This window comes from Pimephales promelas, chromosome 25 (assembly GCF_988280905.1).
Source record: "Pimephales promelas chromosome 25, fPimPro1.hap1.1, whole genome shotgun sequence".
NCBI lineage: Eukaryota > Metazoa > Chordata > Actinopteri > Cypriniformes > Leuciscidae > Pimephales > Pimephales promelas.
Genome location: NC_142793.1, coordinates 24,624,997 through 24,649,414, shown reverse-complemented (window position 1 = coordinate 24,649,414; position 24,418 = coordinate 24,624,997). Strand labels below are relative to the sequence as shown.

Sequence of the window (24,418 nt, the reverse complement as noted above, 5' to 3'; positions counted from 1 at the left end):
AAGCGAGCAGCTCGCTGATCCAGCCTTTCTTTACGTTTCGGAGGAAAACACATGTTTATAATATCTTGTGGTCCGTTCGCTTGATTGTGGCATGTGTGGAGTTATCTTAGGAATTAAAGGGGGGGGAAAAACAAGGGAGTTTAGGTTGATTCGGTCTCGAACTGCGGTAGATATTTTGCTCTTTCATAGCGTTTCAGTGATGTTTCTCCTAAAATTCCTCAGGAAAAATGAAATGTATAGAGTTATAAAATGAATTTGGGATCTAAGTTGACTAACGTTTGGGATGTTACTGCAAGGAAAAGCCTGGTTCTCAGAATTGTGAAATCGTATATAAAAATTAAACAAAAATTATACACACGATATGTGTTATATAATCAGATATTTAAAAAAAAAAAAAAAGTAAAATAGGGCTGGGTTGAAAATATCGATTTCTTAATTATCGATCCTTAAATTCCAAGCCCTGATCTTTTAGTCTAGGCAGTTTTTAGCTGATGAATGAACAAAGCTTTGTAGGATCCAACGAATAGCTTTGTGCTTTGTTACTTACGATACAAAACAAAGTCTCAGCTTTTATATTCTGTCCATTTTATCATGAAATTCAAACAATAAATACAGTTTTGATGCTCTTTAATGAGGTGTGACAGATCGCTGTAGTTCAAGTGATCACGTGACTGATCATCTCTTCCGCTTTACTACTAGTTACAGCATGAAATAAACATGAACATCAGAAGGTATGTTGAAAGATACAGCACAACCTACAGAAATCAGTATCACGTCTCATGTAATCAGTGTTTCAACCGTGGAGACACTAATAAAACAGCTTGTAAACAATGTCACGTCAAAAAAATTTACTTTTTGCTAAATAAATGCACTACTTTGCATATGCGTTGTATTTTTCCTTAACCTGTTTTTCAATATTTGATGTATGTTAAAATAAATGCGTAATGACAGCCACCTTATAATATTAGTATTTGCCATAATGCCAATTTACAAATAAATCAGCATTAAAATCCACCTATTTCAACTTAAAAACTTAAGTTTAATTTCTGCCTTACATTTTCAAGTATAATCAAGTCATTTCAACTTAAATTATTAAAACAAATCTCATATAACTATAAAAAGGTTGCTTCAGTTGTTCTACATATATTTTAAACAGTAAAGTGATTTCTCCTCCATTTTTAAAGTGGACAAACCTATTTATTTTTGTTCAAAATTTAGCATCGAAGGTATTTTTTTTAAGGTATTAAGCAAGATAATGGAAAAGCTGATTCAAATTTTAGTTAAATCTACACTATCCAGGTTTCGATTGGTATCGTGTTGTCTATGTCAAGATATTCCTTGACCTTAATGTATATTTAATTGAAATGTGCTTTATAGAATATATACCCAAGCTGAAAGTTTTGTGTGTGTCGAGTTTGGAGGGAAGCTCTCGGCTGAAAGGCATTACAGACGGGCAGCAAAGCAGAAGTAAGATGTGTTTTGTTAGTCGTCTGAAGCCCTGGGGCCCGGAACCATCTAAGCTCCATCACTATACCCCGGATTGCCCAAAATAAATCCACCTGTTTCTGGCAAACATTTTGTCATTAAAAAATATGAGAGAGAAAAACAGAGTCCGCAGTGTGTGTGCTCTCCTCTAAAGCGGCTTTTGTTCTGGTGTCAAGATCGTTTGTTCAATGCGAGTTGAGCAAATGCCGACGGCCTTATTCACACAGAAACGGTCGATCGAGAGCCACCATCTCACGAGGGTGAGAGAGAACAATGACCGTTCGTTTCACTTCTTAACAACGATTAGTGACTAATAAAAAGCCGCTCTCTAATTTCATTGCTCAAATGTTAGAGTTCCAATTTATGATTAAGTCTCAACTTTGAAAGATTTATCCTAAAAGTCATCCAGTAAGAGTCTAGTTGATCACATGACTGTGAAGCTGCTCAGATCATTTGATGAGAAATTTGAATATGAAGTATTTGTATGATTTACGAGATCGGAGGGAAAGGTGTTGTCCGATCACCAGGAAATCATCCATTTAGTAGGAGAAGTTTGTGTATACATTTGGAAATGCATAATGACTGTTTCCAAACAGATTTCCCAACCAACCTTGATTATTAAACATCCCCAAAATTACACAATTTATGCCTAAATTTGACCAGATATATGTTTGGTGTGTTTTATCTTACCTCAAGGGCATCCATGATGTAGGTGTCTTTGTTTCCGCAGTATTTTCAATTTTGATATTTTTCGGTCAAACCGGTGTTGTCTGTCAGTCATATAATGGAGGTCTATGGTCACCACCTCAAAGAGCATGCACAGAGAAGTCCAAATGAAACATGATTTAATGACTCGTAAATGTAAGTACACATTGATGGCCTAAGACACGAAACGAGCGGTTTGTGTGAGAAAACGAACAGTATTTATATCGTTTTTACCTCTTGTTAACAGCCGTCGAACTGATCTGAATCAGATGTCCAACTGAACCGAAGATTTTGGAGATTTCGGAAGTTTTACCTTTCACTACACATATTTAGATATATGGGAAATCGCAATTCTTCGATATATCTAAATATGTTTAGTGAAAGGTAAAACTTCCGAAATCTCCGTGTAAACAATGCGTGATGTAGACGCGAGAGATCACGTCCGGCGTAGCGTTGGACACGGTTCAGTTCGGTTCAGTTGGAATTTTCACTCAGACAATTCACTAATTAATGTGAAAGACTGAAATAGTATTTTCTTATAAAACTTACTCCAATAACCTGTTTCTCTACAACTTAGAAAATGTAGAAACAAAATATTGTTTTACGATGTAAATATGCATGCATTTTTGCATAGGGCAACAGTTTTATAAAATATAAATGTATGTATAATATATACACATTTTATATGTAAAAATCCATGCATGTTTACACACTTATGAGTGTGTGTGTGTGTATATATGAAGAGTTCAGATGCAAAAGCCTCTAAGTGCCATTTGAAATTTTCTTCTAGAATGATCATTTTTATCAAGCTTGTATATTTAAGTTCAGTGATTTCACTTAAATGGCAATGATAATTACCTATTAATTGTTATTTAAGTGAAATTACTGAACTTAAATATACAAGTTTGATAAAAAATCATCATTAAAGAAGAAAATTTCAAATGGCATTTAGAGGCTTTTGCATTTGAACTCTTCATATATATATATATATGCTTTCTTATATATAAGACTATCAACTGTATCCTGGCATTACCCATAAAGCATCAGATCCAGGCGTGTAAATGTACACTGGCGTTAAACCTCACCCATGTTTTCCAAAGCAGCACGCGCTGAGCATTGTGGGGGATTTTTTACAGGACCTACCGGGTAGACACACAAATCTCAGACTAGCAATCAGTTAGCGCGGAATGAGCTTATGGATAGCGTGCAGCTGCGAGTGGGAGAGACGTGACAGTCGTAAAGAATAAATTATCTTTCAGAAAAACGAGGAGAAGGAATGGAAGGAGGGTGGAGGGTGAAGACAAAAGCGTAACGGGATGCTTTCAGCTGACGTCTGAGATCTTCCAGAACGCACGGCGGAGATTGAAGGAAAACCGCACACGTTACGCCGACCGTCCTGGAGGAATGATAACGCGCGTTACTGTGCGACTGGCGAACTACTGTCAGCGATGCTCCTGAATCTGAGCGTCAGGTTTGGCAGCTTGTAACGCGACTCCAGTGTGAAGACACAGGAATGATTTATGTCTTGTTAGTCTTGTTTTCATACTAGGGGAGTGAAAGATAGCGGACTAGCGGACCACCCCACCCTGAGACGAGCCCAATGAGTAATAGCACTCACACAAGCTTTATGAAAACTACATATAAGTGCACGTTTGATATACATTACAGTATATAGACCATTTTGCAAGATGTAAACAACACTGGTCCAGAAGCACTTCCTGTTTCAGTTTTTAACACTACATAAAAGCTGGGATAAAAATACAACCAACAGAAAATATAAAACTGAATCAAAAAGTTAAACAAACATCTTTAAGATGTTTTCTTTACATGTGAAATAAAGAAAACAGTTAAAAACTGAAACAGGAAGTGTTTCTGGACCAATGTTGTTTACATCTTGCAAAATGGTCTATATATATATATATATGTACTTTTACTTATATGTTGCAAAATCAAAAAGTTAAATTAAATTGTATATATAGTCTATCTGATATTTATCATGTTATATAACATCCTTTATAATATGCCTGTTTACATATGGCAAAATGAATATGTTAAAAGTTTTTGAACATACCTATGTAAATACATGTGTATATATACATAAGTATGTATTTATGTATATATATCATATATTTTCTGTCAATACATATGCATGTTTATGTTTACATACACTCTAAAAATGCTGGGTTACTTCTACCCAAAGTTGGATCAAATATCAACAAACCAAGTAATTGGGTTAACATTTTAAATGACAATTTTAACCCAAAGTTTGGGTTTGTCCATATTTTACCCAAAATTAGGTTAAAACAACCCAACATTTTTTAGAGTGTACAAAATGGCAAAATGAAAAAAATTATATACATATGAATATGAATGTTTACATTATATAGATACATATATGTAATTTAAGATCTTTGTGCATTTTCTTAATGTAAAAACATGCATATATATATATATATATATATATTTAAAAGGTTTTTATTAAATGTAAATTATATATATATATATATATATATATATAAGGTTTTTATTAAATGTAAATGCTTAAATTATATATATATATATATATATATATGTGTGTAAATTTTCATAAAAAACAAACATATCTATTTAGATAAATCAATACTCAACCCCTATACGTGTGATGAATTGTTGTTAATGGTGTTTGATCTAGTGAACTGTGGTGAATAAAAGCAGCTGATTTTAGCCCAGATTTGAGTAGCACTCGTGTGGTGCGCAATGACTGATGGGTAAATTTGCCTATTCCTGTTCCCTGTGAAGTGATGTTGTACATTTATTTTCTGTGGTGTTTTTAGGGCCCTTCAGACCGAAAGCACACACACACACACACACACTGTCCGAGCGTCACTGTGGGGCGACCAGTGAATTTCTGAACAGTGATTTTTTTCACCGTTTGCGTCATTAAGATTAATGGTCGAGTGAGATATTGGCATGAGACGTCGTGAAAAGCACTGTTCACATTTGTCTCGCTGGATTGGAAATATTATGTCGACGTTGTTACGAAACAATGAGAATTTGAGCCGCCGAGCCGTTTAAAACTTTTCATCACAGACTAATGGATATTCAATATTCCTGCTTCTGGATCCAAGGCAAGCGGGTTTCTCCTGTCGTGAGGATCAATGTGTCGTGAACACAATCCCAAAGTTAAGGAGACGTTTGGACTACATCTACCATGTTGACCTTTGACCTGTATGTCAAATAATTGAGTTGCAAAACAAGTGACTTAGAAGAGAGTTTCTGTGTTTTAAAAGTATTGATGTAGAGAGCCGCACTATTTGAATAAATAATTTAGCGTTTATGGACAAAACCTTTTCCTGTTTATGAACAAAATATTGTCCATCCGAAATGATGAAAAGACTTCACTCGGAGGCCTCCGGAGACAAATGTGCCGCTTTGTCTGTTGAGTAACGCAGCTCATAATCTCCTTCATGTTATTTTGACTACTTGTCTCATTGAGAGACAATCACTGCGTGGTTCTCTGTCATCTGGTTGATATTAGTGGTGAGGAACACATGGTGGATTCAAAGGAACAGCCTGAGCTCATCTATTGCTGGGTACTGGACTGCCCCGAGGAGGAGGAACGCGCGACGTGTCCTGCTACGATCCTCACACTGTAAAAAATAACAGTGATTTTTAACGGTAAAATACTGTAAAAATGCTACAGTGCAAAACTGTTAATTGGTAAACAGAAAGTTTCCGTACTATAAACGGTAAATAACTGTGATATAATTTTACAGTAAAATACCGTTAAATTTACAGTTTTTGAAAGTGAAAAAGAACAAATCATTGTATAATTTACAGTGAAAAACCGTAAATTGACTTTCCCACAACTCCCTGTGTGACACTTCACATTGTATGTATTTTTGTTGAAATAACTATGGTTTTTCATAGTTTTATAGTTTTTTTTTCTAATCAGTTATGTACATTAGGGTTATATGTTACATTTAATGTTGTTAAATTAATGTTTATTGCATTTTTTTAATTTCATGTGTGTTACCATGATGGTGCTTAATGTTTGTGTGAATGACATTGTGCAGCTTCTTTAATTAAGTATTGCTTTACACAAGTATTCACTTGTGATGAGCTGTGATTGCTCATGTAACTCTCTCATCACTGCTGTGATGATTGTTGGTTGTCAGTGTATTACAATGGTCTAAAACAGATATCAATACATCAATAAGTTGGTAAATCCTAATTTTATCAGAAAATAAATTACGGTTTATTACTGTAAATTTTAAGTTAAGTCTGTAAAACCATTAACGTTCCTACAGTATTTTTAACGGTAAAGTTCTGGCAACCACAGCTGCCGTTTTTTTATTATTTATTTTTTACAGTGAACGACCCAAAAGCAGAATGATAAAAAATAATAAGAAAACAGCAGAATGATGAATGTGAACCGCCAAGACGAAGAAGTGGGGTGTTATTGCATTCATAAAAGCTGGATGCAATGCAAAAGATATTTTCTTAGTCAGCATTTTTGTCTTGTTATCCAGTACAAATGTCTAATATTAATTGTTTTCCTGCTTATTTTTATGACCCCGTTGGCTGTTAACATAAAATAAAATTTTGTGAGCCTTGTTTTTCCAAGTGAATTAATGTTTTATGGATGTTTTTATATCATTGCTGCAAACCAAAACAATGTTTTTTTTCTAAGCAAATGTTTTACATTTATTTGAATTAAAAGAATTATTTTTTAAAATATTTTTAGAAATAGTTACACCTGCATAACATTAACCGCTAAAATAGTACATTGAGTATTATGAAAGTATGTTGCCGTACTTTTAAACCTGATGCCTTGAGAAGACACACAAGATGACTAGGTGGTTGAAAGGGAGGCCGCAAAAACACAGTTCATCACGTAAAAACCTCTTATTCCAAATCATCTTTACTGCAGCGCATGTCGAAGACGCTTAATAATTCTTATAAAACCCGATTACATCGTCTCTTTCTGGTGGGGAACAGCATTTTTGCGCAAACAACTCAACTAGATAACCATAACCATCCATTAGGGTCCGACGGACTCTGGGAAACGTTAGATTTACGGCAGATCTTGCCCCTGCGAGAACGTTTAATAACTGCACTTTAATAAGTTTCTGTTCTGGACAATAACAGTAAACCGTAAATAACGTCAGATCAACAGATAGGGCCGTGGATGTGCGCTGGGAGGGGGAGAGATGAGGCCGGCGAGCACTAAATAATTATCCTGCGCTTGGCCGGCGCGTGTATTTATGTTGGCGTGGACGTAAAACTAGAGTAGGGTTAATGGGTGAACAGAACCGCCCTCCAACCTCACACCGCGAGTGGCAGCATCAGCAGTCCATGTGTGTGTGTGTGTCAATCTCTGTCTGATGAACGTGATGCTCTGGGAGGTTCTTCCATCAGAAACATCTGAAAATATCAGATGAGTTTCTTTTCACTTTAATATTTTACTTTTATATATAAACTGATTGTTTCCTGTTTTTATTTTCATTAGTATCTACATTTTTCTGAAGTTATTCATTTAAATACATTTTTATATAAGTTTTATATATATATATATATATATATATTAAAAGGCAGTATAAATCAATTTTTATTTTTGTTTGAATCTCAATTCTTTTAATTTATTTGTTTAAATAGATTTATTTGTATTTAATTTATTTATTTTTTAATATATACATTTTTATTTTTGCTTGCTGTTTTTTCCACCCTGAATGGATCATAAAAAAATCTAAATATATTTTCTATTTAATATCAACTCCATTTTGTCTGAAAAAATATTTTTTTTTATGTATTATTTATATACCTTTAAAATATATAAATCTATTTATTTTTGTTTGTTTTTCCCACCTTGTATGTTTCCTGTATTTATTTATTGAAATACATTGGTTTTAATTTATTATTTACAGTTTTTTTTTTTTATTTGTCATTGTTTTTTACACCCTGTATCTAGCATAGAATTTTCCCCCCATATTATTTTGGGCATAAATATATGTATTTTATAAAAAATAAAAATAATAATAAATGTCTCTAAAACATTGTAGGCTTTTACCAAATAATTGTCATGCATCTTTATATCTATATGAGCATCGCAGTGTTTGCATTGCCACATGTTGTTAACACCACACTGTATTGAATCAAGTTTCATTATCACAACACAAGTATGCACTATTTTTGAAATGCACATCTAAAACATCCATTTGTGAGTCGTCTGTAGAAAATACCCTTATCTGACGTTCCCATAAAGCTATAAAAGCATTTTGTTCTCTGAATGTTCAAAACGACCATTTCTTATTATGAATTCAAAACGTTTTTTCTCGGTTATGAGAAGGTTATGGGAACATTCCATTTTGCAAATGTTTCCGGAATGTTCCTTTTGAATATTCTCTGAACATTCCGAAACAAGTCGTAACATTTAAAAAAAATAGTTAGGGGAACGTCCAAAAAACATATAGATAACGTTTTTGTTCAAAAGGTTTGAGAACATTATTAAAGACTAGATGACTTTGAACGAACGCTCTATTAATGCAACTGGAAGAATGTTTGCTCATAATAACTTTGCCAGAACATTCCCTGTTAATGGGTTGCTGTAAGAGTCCAGCATCTGCTCATATAACTCATATTCATGTTTCTCAGTATAAAGAATGACATTTTCTCAGCTTTAAATGCACACGCAAACACGTCTTTGAAGAGAAATCTGTTTTAAGTCTGACCACCGGCTTCTGATTTGTACTGTTTGTAAAGCTGTTTGCACACAAATAGTTACCATGGGTTTACAGCGCAATAATTTACAGCGCAATACTCGACTGTTGTTTGACTTACAGGCGCTTTGTTTTCAAACAACAGGGCGCCATTATAAGCCGACTTCAAACACGGATAGTCGTGTCCAAACATCTCCTCATTAAAGCTGGAAACACACAAGGCCGTGCGTCTCGACTCATTCAGGCCCACGAATGCCACGATCCCAATGTCATTGATAAAACATCAATCTGTGGCGCAGCTGAGACCACAAAACTCGATACTTCATAGACAAAATCCCCAGACATTTGGAACATATTTGCATTTTCAACATCTTGGTTAGCTCGCACAGCACGCAAGCTGTTGTCGAGACAAAAAATAGAAGAAGGAAAAAAAACAAGAGAAGATTTTTGGCAAATGGGAAGGAACATCATTTCGTAAAGAATTTAAAGATGCGGATTTGTTACAGATGGAGACGCGCGGGTTGGTTGGACGTTTTTCTTCTCCTTCAATGTGCATCTGTGGGGTTTTTTTCCACCTGTTTTAGCATCTTGCAGGTTAAACTTTGAAGACTAAATGTTTGGGGTTTGATCAAAGATGAACAAAACCCAAACTACCCTGAAGATGTAGGTAAGTACCGTCATAAAACTAAAATAATCTCCCACAATTGCCTTTGATAGATCATTGACCTTTCACCGAGAGTCCTGTCATTTGCCCTGCAAGCTGATAAAAAGCAGAGTATAATTATAATTTCTTATAATTATCTTTTCTGTTTCACTGGTCCAAAGTAAACTCTGAGCCTGATATTTCGGTGCTTTATGGAGTCTCATTGTCATAAAATCCATGAATAGATGAATGCATTAGGGGAAGACACATACTGGGTCCCGCAGCAGCTGTAAAACACATTTTTAGCCAGAAGCAGCTGCTCGCCACAACTTCACATTTACACACCCAGCTAACAGGGAACGTTCTGGATATGTTCTCTCAAAGTTACGGACAAACGGTCTTCCAGTATTGTTAAAGGGATAGTTCAACTAAAAATGTATTTTATCCCCTAGGTGTATATCACTTTCTTCTTTCAGCCGAACACAATCTGAGTTATATTTAAAAAAAAAAAAAAAAAAATCCTGGCTTAAATCTTCCAAGCTTTATAATGGGAGTGAATGGGGCCCAAAAAGTGCATCCATCATAAAATTGATCCACATGACTCTAGGGGTTAATAATACACACTAAACACACTATTAAAGGGTTGGTTCACCCAAAAATAAAAATGATCCTGTAATTTACTCACCCTTAAACCTTGCTAGGTGTTTTTGACTTACTTCTTTTAGTCAAACACAATATGAGTTGCATTGAAAAATATCCTGGCTTTTCCAAGCTTTGAATGGGGCCCCAAAAAGTGCATCCATCCATCATAAAAGTAATCCATATGACTCCAGAGGTTAAAAAAAGCCTTCTGAAGCAAAGCCATGTGTTTTTGTAATGAAAATATACATATTTATAACTTTATAAACTATAATCACTCGCTTCCGGTAACAGCCGTACGCGAGTCGGGTTCCGGCGGAAGGGTCATCTATGTTTATATATCTATAAATCTGGTTATCTGTCTTTATTAATGTTCTCAAACATTAGCACAAACACATTATTTATAAATTGTTCATGAAACGTATAGTTTGGTAATCTAATGTTTTATAATGTTCAGAACATTCAAAAGTAATGTTTGCAAAATGATCAAATGAAACTCTCAGTTATCAATTACATGAATCACGTAGATGAGTAGTCTACGGTGAAATTTGACGATGTCAAGAATTTTCTGGTGGACGTTTAACATTTCTATCTTAAAACAGCAGTTAAATGTTTAGTTAAGTTACTTACATCTTATTCTTACCTCACACACGCTTAAAACGTTTAAAAGGAAGCGAATTCATGTTTGCCTTCTGCGTGTGAACAGTGAAGCCCCGGCCGCCTTCTTTGATTTGATTGGCCACTTCCAACATTTTTACGTTGACGAGCGGTAAAATTGAATTTTAAACGTTTCGTCATTCTAACGGCAGAGCAGCAGCATCAAGAATATCGAACATGTGAAATATCAGGTATGACTTTCAAAATCGAAATTCTGATATAAAATATCCAAATTAATCTATTTTTAAAAATGTATGTGGAAATATTCAACATGCTGATAAATATAAAATGGTAATTTTTCAGTATTTATTCTCGGACAATGAGATAACTGTCCCTCATTCATCCCTAATAAAGTTTTTTCAAAAGTGCCTGTTTCCCAAGGAGATGTCAGTGAGGTGACAAATGTGACATGACAAAGAAACATAAAGGTAAGTAACGTTAGTTTTTGCAAAATTATAAAAACAAGTGTGAAATAAATAGTTTTATCTAAAATAATAGCTATGAAGTTAGCATTAGCATGACAAAGGAGTTGGCCATTTTGTAGACTAGAAATGTCAACAAACGTGATTACAAATTATGATTCAGAATTAAAAAGTATGGAAAGTGTGTTTTAATGCAGTTTGTTTTCTAAAAGTCCACAAAAGTGCCTTAGAAGAAATATACATACTGAGGCCCAGCTTGGCTGTGTCTTGGGCTGAATAATATCATAAAGTATCTGATTTGGAACTTATTTCAAGTCAGTTTTCTGAGACGCCATTGAAACAGAGGCCTGGAGTGATGTTTCTTTAATCTGATCCAGGATGAGTAAATTAGTGACATCTGTCAGACGTTGGGGAATGAGAAGTTGTGTTAGCATCTGACAGATACATCAAGTCAGACGTAGCCACACACACACACACACACACACACAGCAATCTCTGAACCCACAATGAGACATGACATGACTGAAACCCAGCAAGCATCTGTTCTGATGACAGGACCAGAGAAATACACCAGGGCTCAACAGTAGGTTTGGCCCGAGGGCCTGTGAAAGAGTTTCGGCTATGTTGACAGAACTACTTGCCTCCTGCTTATGTTCATAATGATTTGCTGATCATGTGTGAATAGTTGTATGCCTTTGAATGTAAATATTTTATTTCCTCATTTTTTTTGTTTTTTTGTTGGTGAACTGTGCTGATGTTTTAAATAAATAAATATATTAACCATCTGGTGCTGTTCGGTCATTTTTGACCCCAAAAATGACCTTTTTATCTAAATGGTACGAAACTTGTTAAAGTCAAAACACATCAGCAATAATCTGCCAAATGTTTTCTTTAAAAAGACACCAAATTACACACACACACAAGTCTGCATTAGTGGCCTGACAGAAGGAAAAACCCTTGACTGTGTTTTGTGCTCTTTACCCAGGTGCATCAAAATCCTGCGAGATGATCATGTGAACCCAAAACACGACATGCGGATTTCACAATTCGGACCAGATGCCAAAATAGCAGTCAGACGATTCCACCCGCGTGCAAAAGCCAAACCAGAGCCGTGAGTTGGTTTTTAAATTGTATAAGTGGTGAGCGTCTCCATAGAAACCAATTTGTGTTTCTGGTCAGAAACAAGTACACCAATATCTTCTGTTGCTCTGATATGTGGGGCAATTACATTTTTATGTCCTGGAATATTAGAAAGGTTGTTAAGCACAGGGGTGGTGAGTGACATAAATCTTCTAGATTACAGGCTTCATGCCAGAGAGAAAGCAATGTGAACCGTGCCAACATGATCCCGAATGTTTGAAGCCTCACACACAGCAAACTTTTCCCACCGGGACCGGCCGCTTTGTTCAGATATCTAAACATTAGCAGAGCCGCTGTGATGTTTGATGTGACACTGATTAAATGTATTTAAAAGGTTCAGTTTATAAAGCACAAGTGATTCAGGAGGCTGTTAAATCCCTTGTAAGAGAGTTTTTTCATATATATCAATCTTGTTTATATAATATAATCTGTAATTGATGGAAGTACCACTTAAACCTGCAGAATTAACTCAAACAAAAGCTTAACAGGGAACGTTCTGCCAAGGTTCTCCCAAAGTTAAACAAACGTTCCTCCAGTAACAATAATATAACGTTCGTTCGCCTTAAATAATGTTCTGAAAAGATAAAAAAAAAATTCTCAAAGAACTTGTAAGAGATAATGCAAGGATATAGCTGTGCATTAAACTATTTTATTGCACACCTTCCAGCCAATCAGAATTGAGAATTCAGACAGACATAATTAACGTTCGCATAGTGTTTGCAAAATGATAAAATGGAATACAGTCGTATTTAAAGGGTCAATGTGTAGAAATTTTTCCCATCTAGCGGTGAAATCCCTTTAAGAATTATTTTTCCAAAACTTTTTTTTTTTTACATACATTTATTTATTTCAATCATGGTTTGACATTTAAAGCATTTAAATGATAGATTGATGACTGCTTGTTGGTTAAAAACTCACCCTGCTAAAAATAAAGTAACACACAGCTTAAACCAACCTAATGTGTTTTATGGGTCTCATTTAAGATGCTTTACCTGGTTTCCCAGTCTGAAACCCTCCGCTTAAACCAGCAAAACAGACTGGTTGACCACTTTAGACTAGTTTAAGATGCTTTACCTGATCTCCCAGTCCAAAACCACCCGCTTAAACCAGTAACACAGACTGGCTGACCACCTTAGACTAGTTTAAGATGCTTTACCTGGTCTCCCAGTCTGAAACCCCTCGCTTAAACCATCAAAACAGACTGGTTGACCACCTTAGACTAGTTTAAGATGCTTTACCTGGTCTCCCAGTCTGAAACCCCTCGCTTAAACCAGCAAAACAGACTGGCTGACCACCTTAGACTAGTTTAAGATGCTTTACCTGGTCTCCCAGTCTGAAACCCCTCGCTTAAACCAGCAAAACAGACTGGCTGACCACCTTAGACTAGTTTAAGATGCTTTACCTGCTCTCCCAGTCTGAAATCCCTGCCTAAATCAGCAACACAGACTGGCTGACCACCTTAGACAGGTTTAAGATGCTTTTTTTGTCTTGCAATTAAATACCAGTGTGACGTTCGTTTTTTAAACGTGCACAGTAAGTGGACAGCTCCTAATGTTCTTGACCTACAATCTTCAATCAATAATTTTGTAAGTGCTCCAAGCAACAACTCTTTCTGAATCATCCCATGAGCGACAATGACAGATTGTCAATTTGTTGCAGGGTTCAATTTGCAATATTATATGTATCGAATCGTGACATGAGGGTTTGGTTACACCGCTAGCAGTTTATGCTTCGGAAAAGCCAGTGATGACTTATTTTTTTATTTCAATTTCAATTTATTTTATTTAAAGTTTTAGTTTTTAGTTAAACCCCTGCTCTTCATACCCATTCTGCAATGTAAATGTGACTGTACAGGCAATAATCCCGTCTGTTTACGTTCAACGTGCAGGACGGGCCATTATGTAGCAGCTTCTGTGACTTGTCTTTTCCCATAAGTCCCGGGAATCGTTTCTCTGACACAGGTCATGACGGCCAACCCTGTCTCTATGGACCGGTAGCTAATCGTTGGGAATTTTCCGGCAGCCCAGCGCCGAGTGCCAATCCCAGTCAATGGCCTCGTCGAGGAGGAATGCTGTCCTGAGCATTCCAATGATAATCGCCCCTGAGGTTACGGTTTCAGGGAAGTGACCTGTCGAACAATGGCGTGCAGGTCAATGGATCCCACAGCGCTCTGGCGGAGTGAATTCAGCTCCCAGAATGCTAAGCCGTCGTTGTGCGGTCACGCTCCCCCATTTTGGCTCTAAAGAGAGAGTCCATCCATCTCGCCAACAATCGGTGGTGGTTAGAGGTAACCGATCTTGACACTCTGATGCCTGTGAGAAGCATCTCTGACTTGGTCAACAAAAGCCAAAGCGAGCCCCCCCACCATCCCGAGCCTTAAAGAAACCTCCAGACTCACGGCCAACTCTCATTACTTACCTTTGTCAACAAGGATGCAAAGACCTCGTCTCCGACAAGTCTATCAACGACTTTGAATTCCCTTCACTGGGCATTCTGGGCTTTCTTTCAGGGGCGAGAGAAAAAGACAGACTCCCGCTGCACTCTTTAGAGAATAGACAGAGAAAATGAATGACGGGAATCACAAAGAAGATGCTCCTTATCCGAATGGGAAAAAAACGGGAACTCGGCCAAAAAAAAAAAGTGGTATTTTTGACTTGATTTCCTATACAAATATCTAAAAAAAAAATTTAACAGAGATACATTTACTTGATATTAACTCTTTCCCACCTGTGGAAAGTTGCCATCACCAGCATTTTCGATCATTTTCCCCAAACTTTCATCAGAATATTTTGTTGTATGAATGAATATCTGCACATGCAATATATCCAAAAAAAGAGGATTTATTTTAATTTAAATCAAAGATATCTTCATTTGTGTCCCGAAGATGAACAAAAGTCTTACTGGGTTGGAACAACACGAGGGGGAGTAATTACTCACAGAATTTTGATTTTGGGGCAAACTATCCCTTTAATATCTTGATTTGAGAATATTTAGATATTTTTTTACTGGAAATAAGACAAAAATTCCAAGTAAGAAGATAGTTGTGTTTTTTTTTGCAGTGTGGTGGTTGTGTTTGCGTTCATGGCAGCACTTAATGCGCTGGCACCTGCAAGTAAACTTTTTGGAATAATCCGTAACACGCTGTTCTTCCAGCGGGATTTGGGTGGCGGCAAACGAGCATCATGTTAGCAGTCATGTTACTTCTCAGCACTAACCGGGCCAACAGTCACCTCCTTTGCCCTCTTACTAGTGTCATGGAAATGAAAAATCCTTTTTTTTCTTTCTAATCCCAATATGTTTCGGATAAATACATGCCATGTTGGAAAAACATTTGGACCACAGTGTTGGTTTGCGGTTGACGATTGCACCCGGTTTGGTTTTTCACTTATGAGGCGATTCAATCACAGTCAAGCCAAAGGACTAAGCACACACAAACACACACACACACACCTATAACCTAATGACTATTGATGTAAATCATTATCCGACTAAAAATCTTTCAGTAAAATATCTAAACATTCTTAAACCATGATGCATTTGAGCTAAAAAAAAAAATCAATTAAAATTCGACATGCTTGAAATATAGATTTTGCTGTCAGTCTTTTCACTTTTTCAATGAACATTATCAAACAGGCTTATGATATGTCACTATTAAACATCTTGTGAACTTGAACAGGCAAGCAGACTTGATGATAGGATGATGTTACAGCTTTTAATATTCATGAGTCTAGAATAAACCTCCAAAGTTTTCATTTCGCTACCTGCATTTCCATCCTATCTTACACTTTTATTTGTAATCGCAGGATTGGATGGATGAATAGAAGTGAAATCTGACAGCTGGAAGTACACTCTTAAAAATAAAGGTTCTATATTAGCATTGATGGTTCCATTTAAGAACCTTTAACATCCATTGAATCTTTTACAAAAGGTTCTTTATTTTGATGAAACACTTTTTAGAATGTCCACTGAAAGGTTCTTTTTGGGAACCAATAATGGCTGTTCTATTGCGTTGCTGGAAAAAACCCTTTTGCAACCTTTATTTTCAAGAGTGTAACTAAAGTCTACTCACAAAAACCGTTTGACAATTAGGATTAGCGTGTGTTTCTTAAAAGTTGGCTTGAGTTGTTTAAAGGTTTAACTGTACTGGCTGTGCAGAAACTGCTGAACGATGTACACATAAACACGTGTTTTAGACACCGATAGCAAGAAAATACTACTTAAATAGTGCTAAAAGAAACCATTTATTGAAGTGCCCCATTTGACCAACTATGTGGTTATTTGAGAAATGACTTGAGGTGCCAAGCTGCACATCTGCAGAGGAACGCCGCCAGGAACATGATCATTTCAACGCCACTTCGTGCAATGACAATCGAACTGAATAACACTTTCACTTAAAGCCCCACAAAGAGCTGCTCTCTGGGCGGAGGGAGAACAAATCTTGAACGTATTACTGTATTTACTTTCTTTGGCTGAACCCCGGTCGGGTCGGGGAGGCAGTAGTGGCTTTTGCGGACGGGTGTTTATTGTTTGGGCTTTGTTGTTTTTGGGTCTTAATTAATACTATGTTGACGACCTCTGTCACATACACCAGCGAGCAACGATTGAATCTCACGCAATGTGCGGCGAATCCGAAGGCCAGAGCACAGAGATCTACAGTACCACACCGCCGGTTACTGTTTAGACGGACGTGAAAGAGAAAATACACAAAGTAAAGCAGATTCTGTCAGTTCGGGTGCGCTCTTTCTTGACATGCACGCACGTGCAACCGTCTCCTCTCGTCCCCCGGTTAATCGTAACATCAGCCGCAGAAATTTTTGCATCAGCTCTCTTTACACAAATACATAACTTGTTTTATCGTAGTTTTTGTACTAAGTCAAGTCAATGGAGTCAGACAAAAACTACGATAAATCCTGTTGGAAAGTCCAAATTTCAATCTTAACCGTTCTATTTCATCAGAAACGATCTTAAAACAGGGCTTTAAGTGTAAAATACCGAACTAACCCTTTAAGGGAACATTCCATTTTACTATGAGAATGTGAATGTTCTCTGAACATTCTAAAATGAGTAACTTTTAAAAAAATGTTACATTTGAATGTTCTCTGAACATTCTAAAACAAGCAGTAGCAATGTTCAAAAGTTTGATGAAGGCCTAACTAAAATGATTCATTTAAAAAGTTCAATGAGCGAAGTTTTGAGACCATTATTAAAGACCAGATCACCAACAATCATTCCATTAACGCGACTGAAAGAACGTTTGTTCAAAACTTCGAGAGAACCTTGGCAGAACGTTCCCTCTTAGCTGGGTATGGACCCCTGTGGTTTTTCAGCCAAGCGTGGCGATTCTCTTTAGGAGACGTTGACTCACGCGGCCTCGCCTCTCGACAGACCCTGAAATACACAGAGAAATGGTCGTTAAAGCGCCTTATTTTTGAACTAAGGTCAGGAAATCCCTTCAGGGGCCTTCCAACCAGCGGCCACCCTAACACGGGTAATCCATGCGGCGTAGATCACTTTCTGATTCAACGTCTCCCAGAAACTGTGGTTTGGGTAGTGGAAAGCGTTTCAGAGAGTTTCAAATGTGCTTTTTCCTCCAAAAGGCCTCCAAATAAAGCACCTGGACTCCAGATAAGCTCCGTTTCCAAAGATAAGCTTCGTTTCCGTAATGTTATTCTCAGGTATGTTTCGATTAAACATCGACTTCGTCTCAGATGTTTTTCCCAAACTTCCGTAGTAGAAATACAAATGAGACACAAATGAGTCCAGAGTTGTCATTTGTTAAGATTATAGATACAAATGGACAGAATTTACACTGAGAAAAAAGGTTTTTGTCTTGTTTTCCAGTACAAAGTTTCATATAAATCCAAAATATCTGCCAGAGAAATCCGTCAGAGAAATAAGCTTAATTTAAAGGGAAAACAATTTTGTTTCCAATTGGCTAATATTATGATTTCTGTATAAATGTATTTGGGTTTAAGAATGTTAAGACATTTGTACTGGAAAATGACAAAATACACTGTAAAAGATAAGTTGACAACATGTTTTTAAAATAAGTTCAGCAATTTTCAGTTTAAGTTTTACAAGATTGAACTGAATTTTTAAAGTCATTGTAATGTAATTTAAGTTGAAATGACTCAAACCTCCAAGTTGATTGTTTTTAAAAATGTTTGAGGCAGCAAGAAGGCTCTTTCGAACATTACATAGGCATTAGTTTCATGTGTCCTTAAACGTAAGAAATACTCTCAGGAACATGTTAACGTCACACTTTTGATTTCCTGAGTCCAGGCTTGATGAACGCTCAAGTTTCCAGACAAGCCATTCAAACATTGATAAAGTAATTAATACATGACAATTCTTACATTTAGAGACTTGACTGAGATCTCATTTCTGATTCCTCCCTCTCAAGGATCACATCGGTCGGTCATGAATGTGATTTTCATGTCGAAACGCATGCAGCTGAAAGGCGCTCACAGTTCGCCATGCCTACAGACTCTAGATGCATTAAGCGGGCGAGCGCGTGTGTGTTTGCGGCTCTGTTGCCCCAGACAGGACAGGGGCCTTGGGGTCAGAAACACAGGCCTCATTTAGGAAGTGGTTCATGACCAGGCTGGAAACTATTAACTGGGCTGGTCTCTATGCCACGCCAATGTTAGACCAATTCCACTACCACCATACAGGCCCAGACGGGATCTACAGCGCGTTTTCTGTGCTCATTTTTGGGGTGAACATGACGCCATGTGATTTCAGAATTCACATTTTTGTCCATATAGAACTTTTCACAATCCACATTTTATTCAGAGGAGCTTTACAGAAAATCATGATGTGAAATCTTAATATCTTATAGTTGCAATTAGCAAATTAGAGCTGGTCAATAATATACTTTTATCGATTGGTATCATTGCAAAACATAGAGATTTGCAATATAATAATAATAATAATACATTTTATTTATAGGCGCCTTACATGACACTCAAGGACACCTTACAGACACAATAAAACAAATCAACAATAATCAAATACTCATTATTATATATATATACATTATTGCATAAATGTATTATATATAGTATATACTGTATATCGCCCTACGTTAGTATACTGTATGTATGCAGATAAAGTTGACCAACTTTATATAAAGAGCTGGCCAATAATATAGAAACATATACTTGCGTTGATTTGCTATGATATAGTTAAAATTTGCCACAAAATAACCAATCAGGCAGCAAAAAAATCTGTTAAATGGCTGCAGCTGATGCTAATACAATTAAAATTTCAGTTTGAATACCACAACAGCTTATTAATAATCCTTATATTTTATTAATGTATGTATTATCAAGCTTTCACAGTAATTCCTCACCTATTTTACCAACTTTTGTATGTTTATTGTGCTAATCTAGCTGACCTTTCTCCTTTGCTGGTAATATTAACAGCTGTCGTTTGGTTCCTATAACTCTTTCCTGACACCCCATTTTTTTCTCCATATCGTAAACTTCACCGCAATGGCCGATACTCAGGGAAGTTCCTCTCTCTCCCTCTCCAAAATCTTTTTTTAACCCCTTGGCCACACAGTAACGTGTTTTCCTGATACGCGTGTGGTGAGCGTGCGTAAGACCTGACCTTCTCTGGAAATGCTCTGTAGTGTGTAGTGTGGAGGAAAAAGTGAACAGCGCTGCTGACTTACACAACGCTGGATGATGAGGCTCACTTACAAATGGCTTCTCACCTGAATCTCTTGAAAACGGCTCACATTTCACTCTCCATTTTATTGCATACATGAAAATAAAGCCTATTTTTTAGGACAATTTAGACTTTTTTTTTTACATTTTATATACATTTTACATTTTATATATACATTTTTTTGCATAAAATCTGCAGTATCAATACCTGTATGTACATTTGACATGAACAGTTTAGCCAATCATACACCGGCCCAAACTAAACAATCTGACTTCTTATTAGGGCTGGGTATTGACACAAATTTCACAATTCGATTCGATTTCGATTCACAAGCTTGCAGTTCGATTCAATTCCGATTCAAATCAATATTGATTTTTGGACATCAGTTACAATAAATAGCTAATTTTCTCAAGGAAATTAAATCTCTTAACTAATGCTGTAAACTATGGGAGTCTAGTTGTAGCCTATAGACTTCATTAGCCTAATATGAAGGTAATAATGAACTGTTTTGTAGCTATACAAACACTTAAATTACACTTATTTATTTTTTATAATAAGAAGATTATATGAAATCTAAACATTTAAATGGTGGCTGTCATAAAAAAACTTGCCAGATTTATTCAATTAAATATTGAAGAACATTAAGATTATAATGCATATGTAATATGGTGTATATATTTAGCAAAATGCTCCTCTCTAGAGTTATTTTTTCTAGCTGACTAACGAGTTTATGTGGGTTTTCTGAGGTAAATATGACGATACATGGATTACAAGCCGTTTAACTGACGTCTTTCCACGGTTGAAACGCTGATTGAGCAAATCAATGTGACATGATACGGATTTCGATAAGTTGTACTCTATCTTTAACACACTTTCATGTTTATTTGGCGCTGTAACTGGTATTATTAAGCCGGAAGAGAGATCAGCGCTGCTGCTTCTCTTGATCCAAAACCTTATTTATGTTTTTGAGTTTCTAAAGAAAATGGATGTAATTTGAAAACTGAGACTTTGTTTCATATCAATAGTAACAAAGGACAAAGATTATTGCGATTTTTTTTTTTTTTTTTTTTTTTTTTTTTTTTTTTTTTGGATGCGCGCAGCAGCGATACAATGATCCATTCATTCAAATGAAACAGGATGACTAATCGATTCTTGAGATTTAAGAATCGATATCGGTTCGTAAAGATGAGAATCGATTAATATCGAGAAATCGATATTTATTACCCAGCCCTACTTCTTATGATACAGTGCATGTGTAAGATTCAAACTTCCGGGTTGGTTTTCGATAACTAAGCTGATTTTTGTTAAGTCACGCTCAGAAATGTGTCATTTGCATATTAAAATCACAAAAAAATCGAGCAGGGGGCACGTACGACCTGCTTTTAAATAACAATAATTTCAACATTATGGGAACAAGAATGAGATTTGGCTTTGCTTTATAATAATAATTTCCACATCACACGAATGAGAAGTATTCTTTTGCATTAAAGTGAGAATTTGACGTGTTTATGATTTTAAAGTCATGAAAATAATCTCACAATGCAAAACAAATACTTTTAGTCCATGTTTCGGAAGGTTCGACACAATTCCGCAAGGACTTTTTCGTCATTTCTTTATCTTAACATTCTCCACCAAACATAAACGCTGCCTCTCAGAGCTTGTCGTCGCATCTGTTCCCGAACTGAAGCTCCGGTGAAGCCGGGTCTCTTTTAGCAAGGGCTCCTCTCAGCTTCGTCCCTTTTGTGCCGTCTGAGTGGGTCTCTCCATTCACGTCTAACAGCGGGATAATAGCCTTCTCATTCTCAACCCCCATCCCAAGCCTCCTCCCGTCCAATTCCCCACTCTAATTACGTTCCCTTGGAGCAGAAGAAGAGATGGAGGGGGAACACAACGCAGAAAAAAACGCAAGACTCTTCATTCATCCAACCCCTGCGCATTGTTTTGGAACAACAAACTGTGAACCCCGCATTCAGCCACTAGAAAGAGGCGCAACGGTCAAAAGCGCTGGAGAGCCGGACCAGCGTTTCCCGTGATTCGCTGAGGGTCCGAGCCTCTGATGAGGTGGAGGTTTAATCCCCGCTGTGCCGGTTAATGGAGGTCTCCTCGGGGAAGCATTAGGTCCTCGTGTGGGAATCAAAAGCCACTCAACAATAACGTAATCAGCGTGTTTTCACTGTGAAAAAGCTTTTTAGACAACACCCCTCTCTAAGTCCCCACAAAACCCTTTCAGACGACCCGTTTTCACGAGTCGGATTAATTCGATGTGTTTTGTATCCCCTGCTGCTTGAAGGATGAAGCAGAGGTCTGAAGAGACGAGGACACCCACTGTTTTAACCCGTCATGCATACGCGAACATAGTGCCATCATCTACAAGCGGATTTGGCACGTTTTTCCTCCTCGCATCCTGAACAGTGCGTCATCGGCGCGGACACATTTCCGCCCAGAATCATGTATCGCTCATGAAATTTCGATATAGGACGGAAATAGAAATCTCTGACGATGTTGAGTGACCCAGCAGGAAGTGAATGTCATTAAGGATGAATGAAATATTGCATGTTTCCCTGTTTTTTTGCAAGAGCTGTTTGGCCAAATGTTAGTGTGCTGCTTGAGGGAACGCTCTGCATAGGTTCCTTAAAAGTTCTCAGTTATCTGGTCTTTAATAACGTTCTAAAAACTTTAGCATAAAAACATTTATTTATACTTTAAACTTTATAGTTGGATGTTTTTTTTCTACTTGTTTCAGAACGAACTCTTAGAGAACATTTAAAAGTAAAATTCCCCATAATGTTTGCAAACTGATCAAATGGAACATTTTGCCAAAGTTCCGATTCGGAATGTTCCCTTAACGTTCAAATAACCAAGAACGTTTTGAAACATTTAAAAAACAAACAAAAAAAAAACTGGACATTTTGAACGTTCCGAGAACATTCCGAATTGGAACTTTTGGCAACATGTTCTTAGAACATATTTTTGTTAGCTGGGATTAAAGTTAACCCCAAATTAACAAACAGTAGAGGACGATTTAAACCAAAAACTAAAAATGAAAAAAGATGTCTTCTAATTCTGATTCCACATCACAACTATAACAATAATTGCACATAAGAACGACGAGCCAATCAGAATCCATTCTGCTTTAAAGAGTTTAAAGAGCGACAAAACTGTAGCACGCACTTAAACAGAACGATATTGTTCATTGGTGTGGATGATAATATAATTATCGTTATAGTGGGCAGATGAGCAACATTTTGCATGCAGTTTGCAATCGTCATTAGTGTGAACAGGCCTTTAGAGTATGCTATATGTCCAACATTTTGTATTGCGTATGAGTGGTTCAATATTACAGCAACTTATTGAGATTTAGTCACTTTTGCTGGAAATTATGTCCAATGTAAGGTTTTATATATTAAATGGTGGTTATATGGACTATTTTGGGGATAATTCAATGAATTAAATGCTTTACTTTAATTATTTTCTCCAAACCAAAAGAAAAAACTAATTTGTCAATGAAAATAAATGATAGTTGTTCAAACCTTGCAGTTTGATGGTTGTTGTGAATTCCCCACATTTGGTTTGATTTCTGTTCACATTCATTTGCGTGAAATACTTTCCATGCAAAATTCTCTCTAAAAAAAATTACAACTTTTCCTTGATGTTTCTCGCTTCCTAAATCCCAGCGTTTTCCTTCATCGGATTCTCATGTGCAAATAAACATCTGCCAGGCTGAGCGTTGACCAGTGTTAAAGCACGTCACCTTCCTGCAGACGAATGTAGTGGATGCTTTCAATTAGGTAATCCGACACAACATTTTCCCGGCTGTTTCCAATAACAGATGACGGGCCGTCACGTTCACCGCTGAAACATCCCTCAAGTGAAGACTCGTCTTCAAACATTAAAACCAGCCTTTCAAATGTAAACTAACATAATCAAGATGGATCTGCTTTTTGGAACAAACAATAAAACCAAAGGCATTTCATGAATTGGAGGCCGGGATGGTTTCAAAACAGCCGAACAACCCAAACACACAGGCTGACGTCCAGACAAAAGCTCAGGACTAATCGAACGTTTGTTTCGGGTTATCAGTTTATCGCCTAAAACCCTGAGCAAACATTACACAAGTAACCTGTGACCTACAATTCAACACAAATGTGTTTAATTGCCGTTTTATAGAAATAAAACACTGGGGTGGAACAATGCAAAACATATAGAAAGTAATAATAAAGTAATTAATGCTTATGAGAATCTTTTGAGGCCAATAAAGTTTAATAAAGCAATTTGGATGCACTGATAAGGCATGTTTACACAAAAAATATCTAGTCTGGAACATTTTTAATATTTTGTGTCTGAATGAGATTTTT

General features: G+C 36.6%; 1 long non-coding RNA gene across 1 annotated transcript in view; it reads left to right on the top strand.

The window, feature by feature from the left end:
- Positions 1-11,179: 11,179 nt before the first annotated feature.
- Positions 11,180-24,418, top strand: part of LOC120460269 (uncharacterized) — a 61,439-nt gene continuing 48,200 nt past the window's right edge. The window contains exons 1-2 of the long non-coding RNA XR_016150775.1: positions 11,180-11,255; positions 12,235-12,360. This is a non-coding gene — a long non-coding RNA (uncharacterized LOC120460269). The remainder of the gene's footprint in view (positions 11,256-12,234; positions 12,361-24,418) is intronic.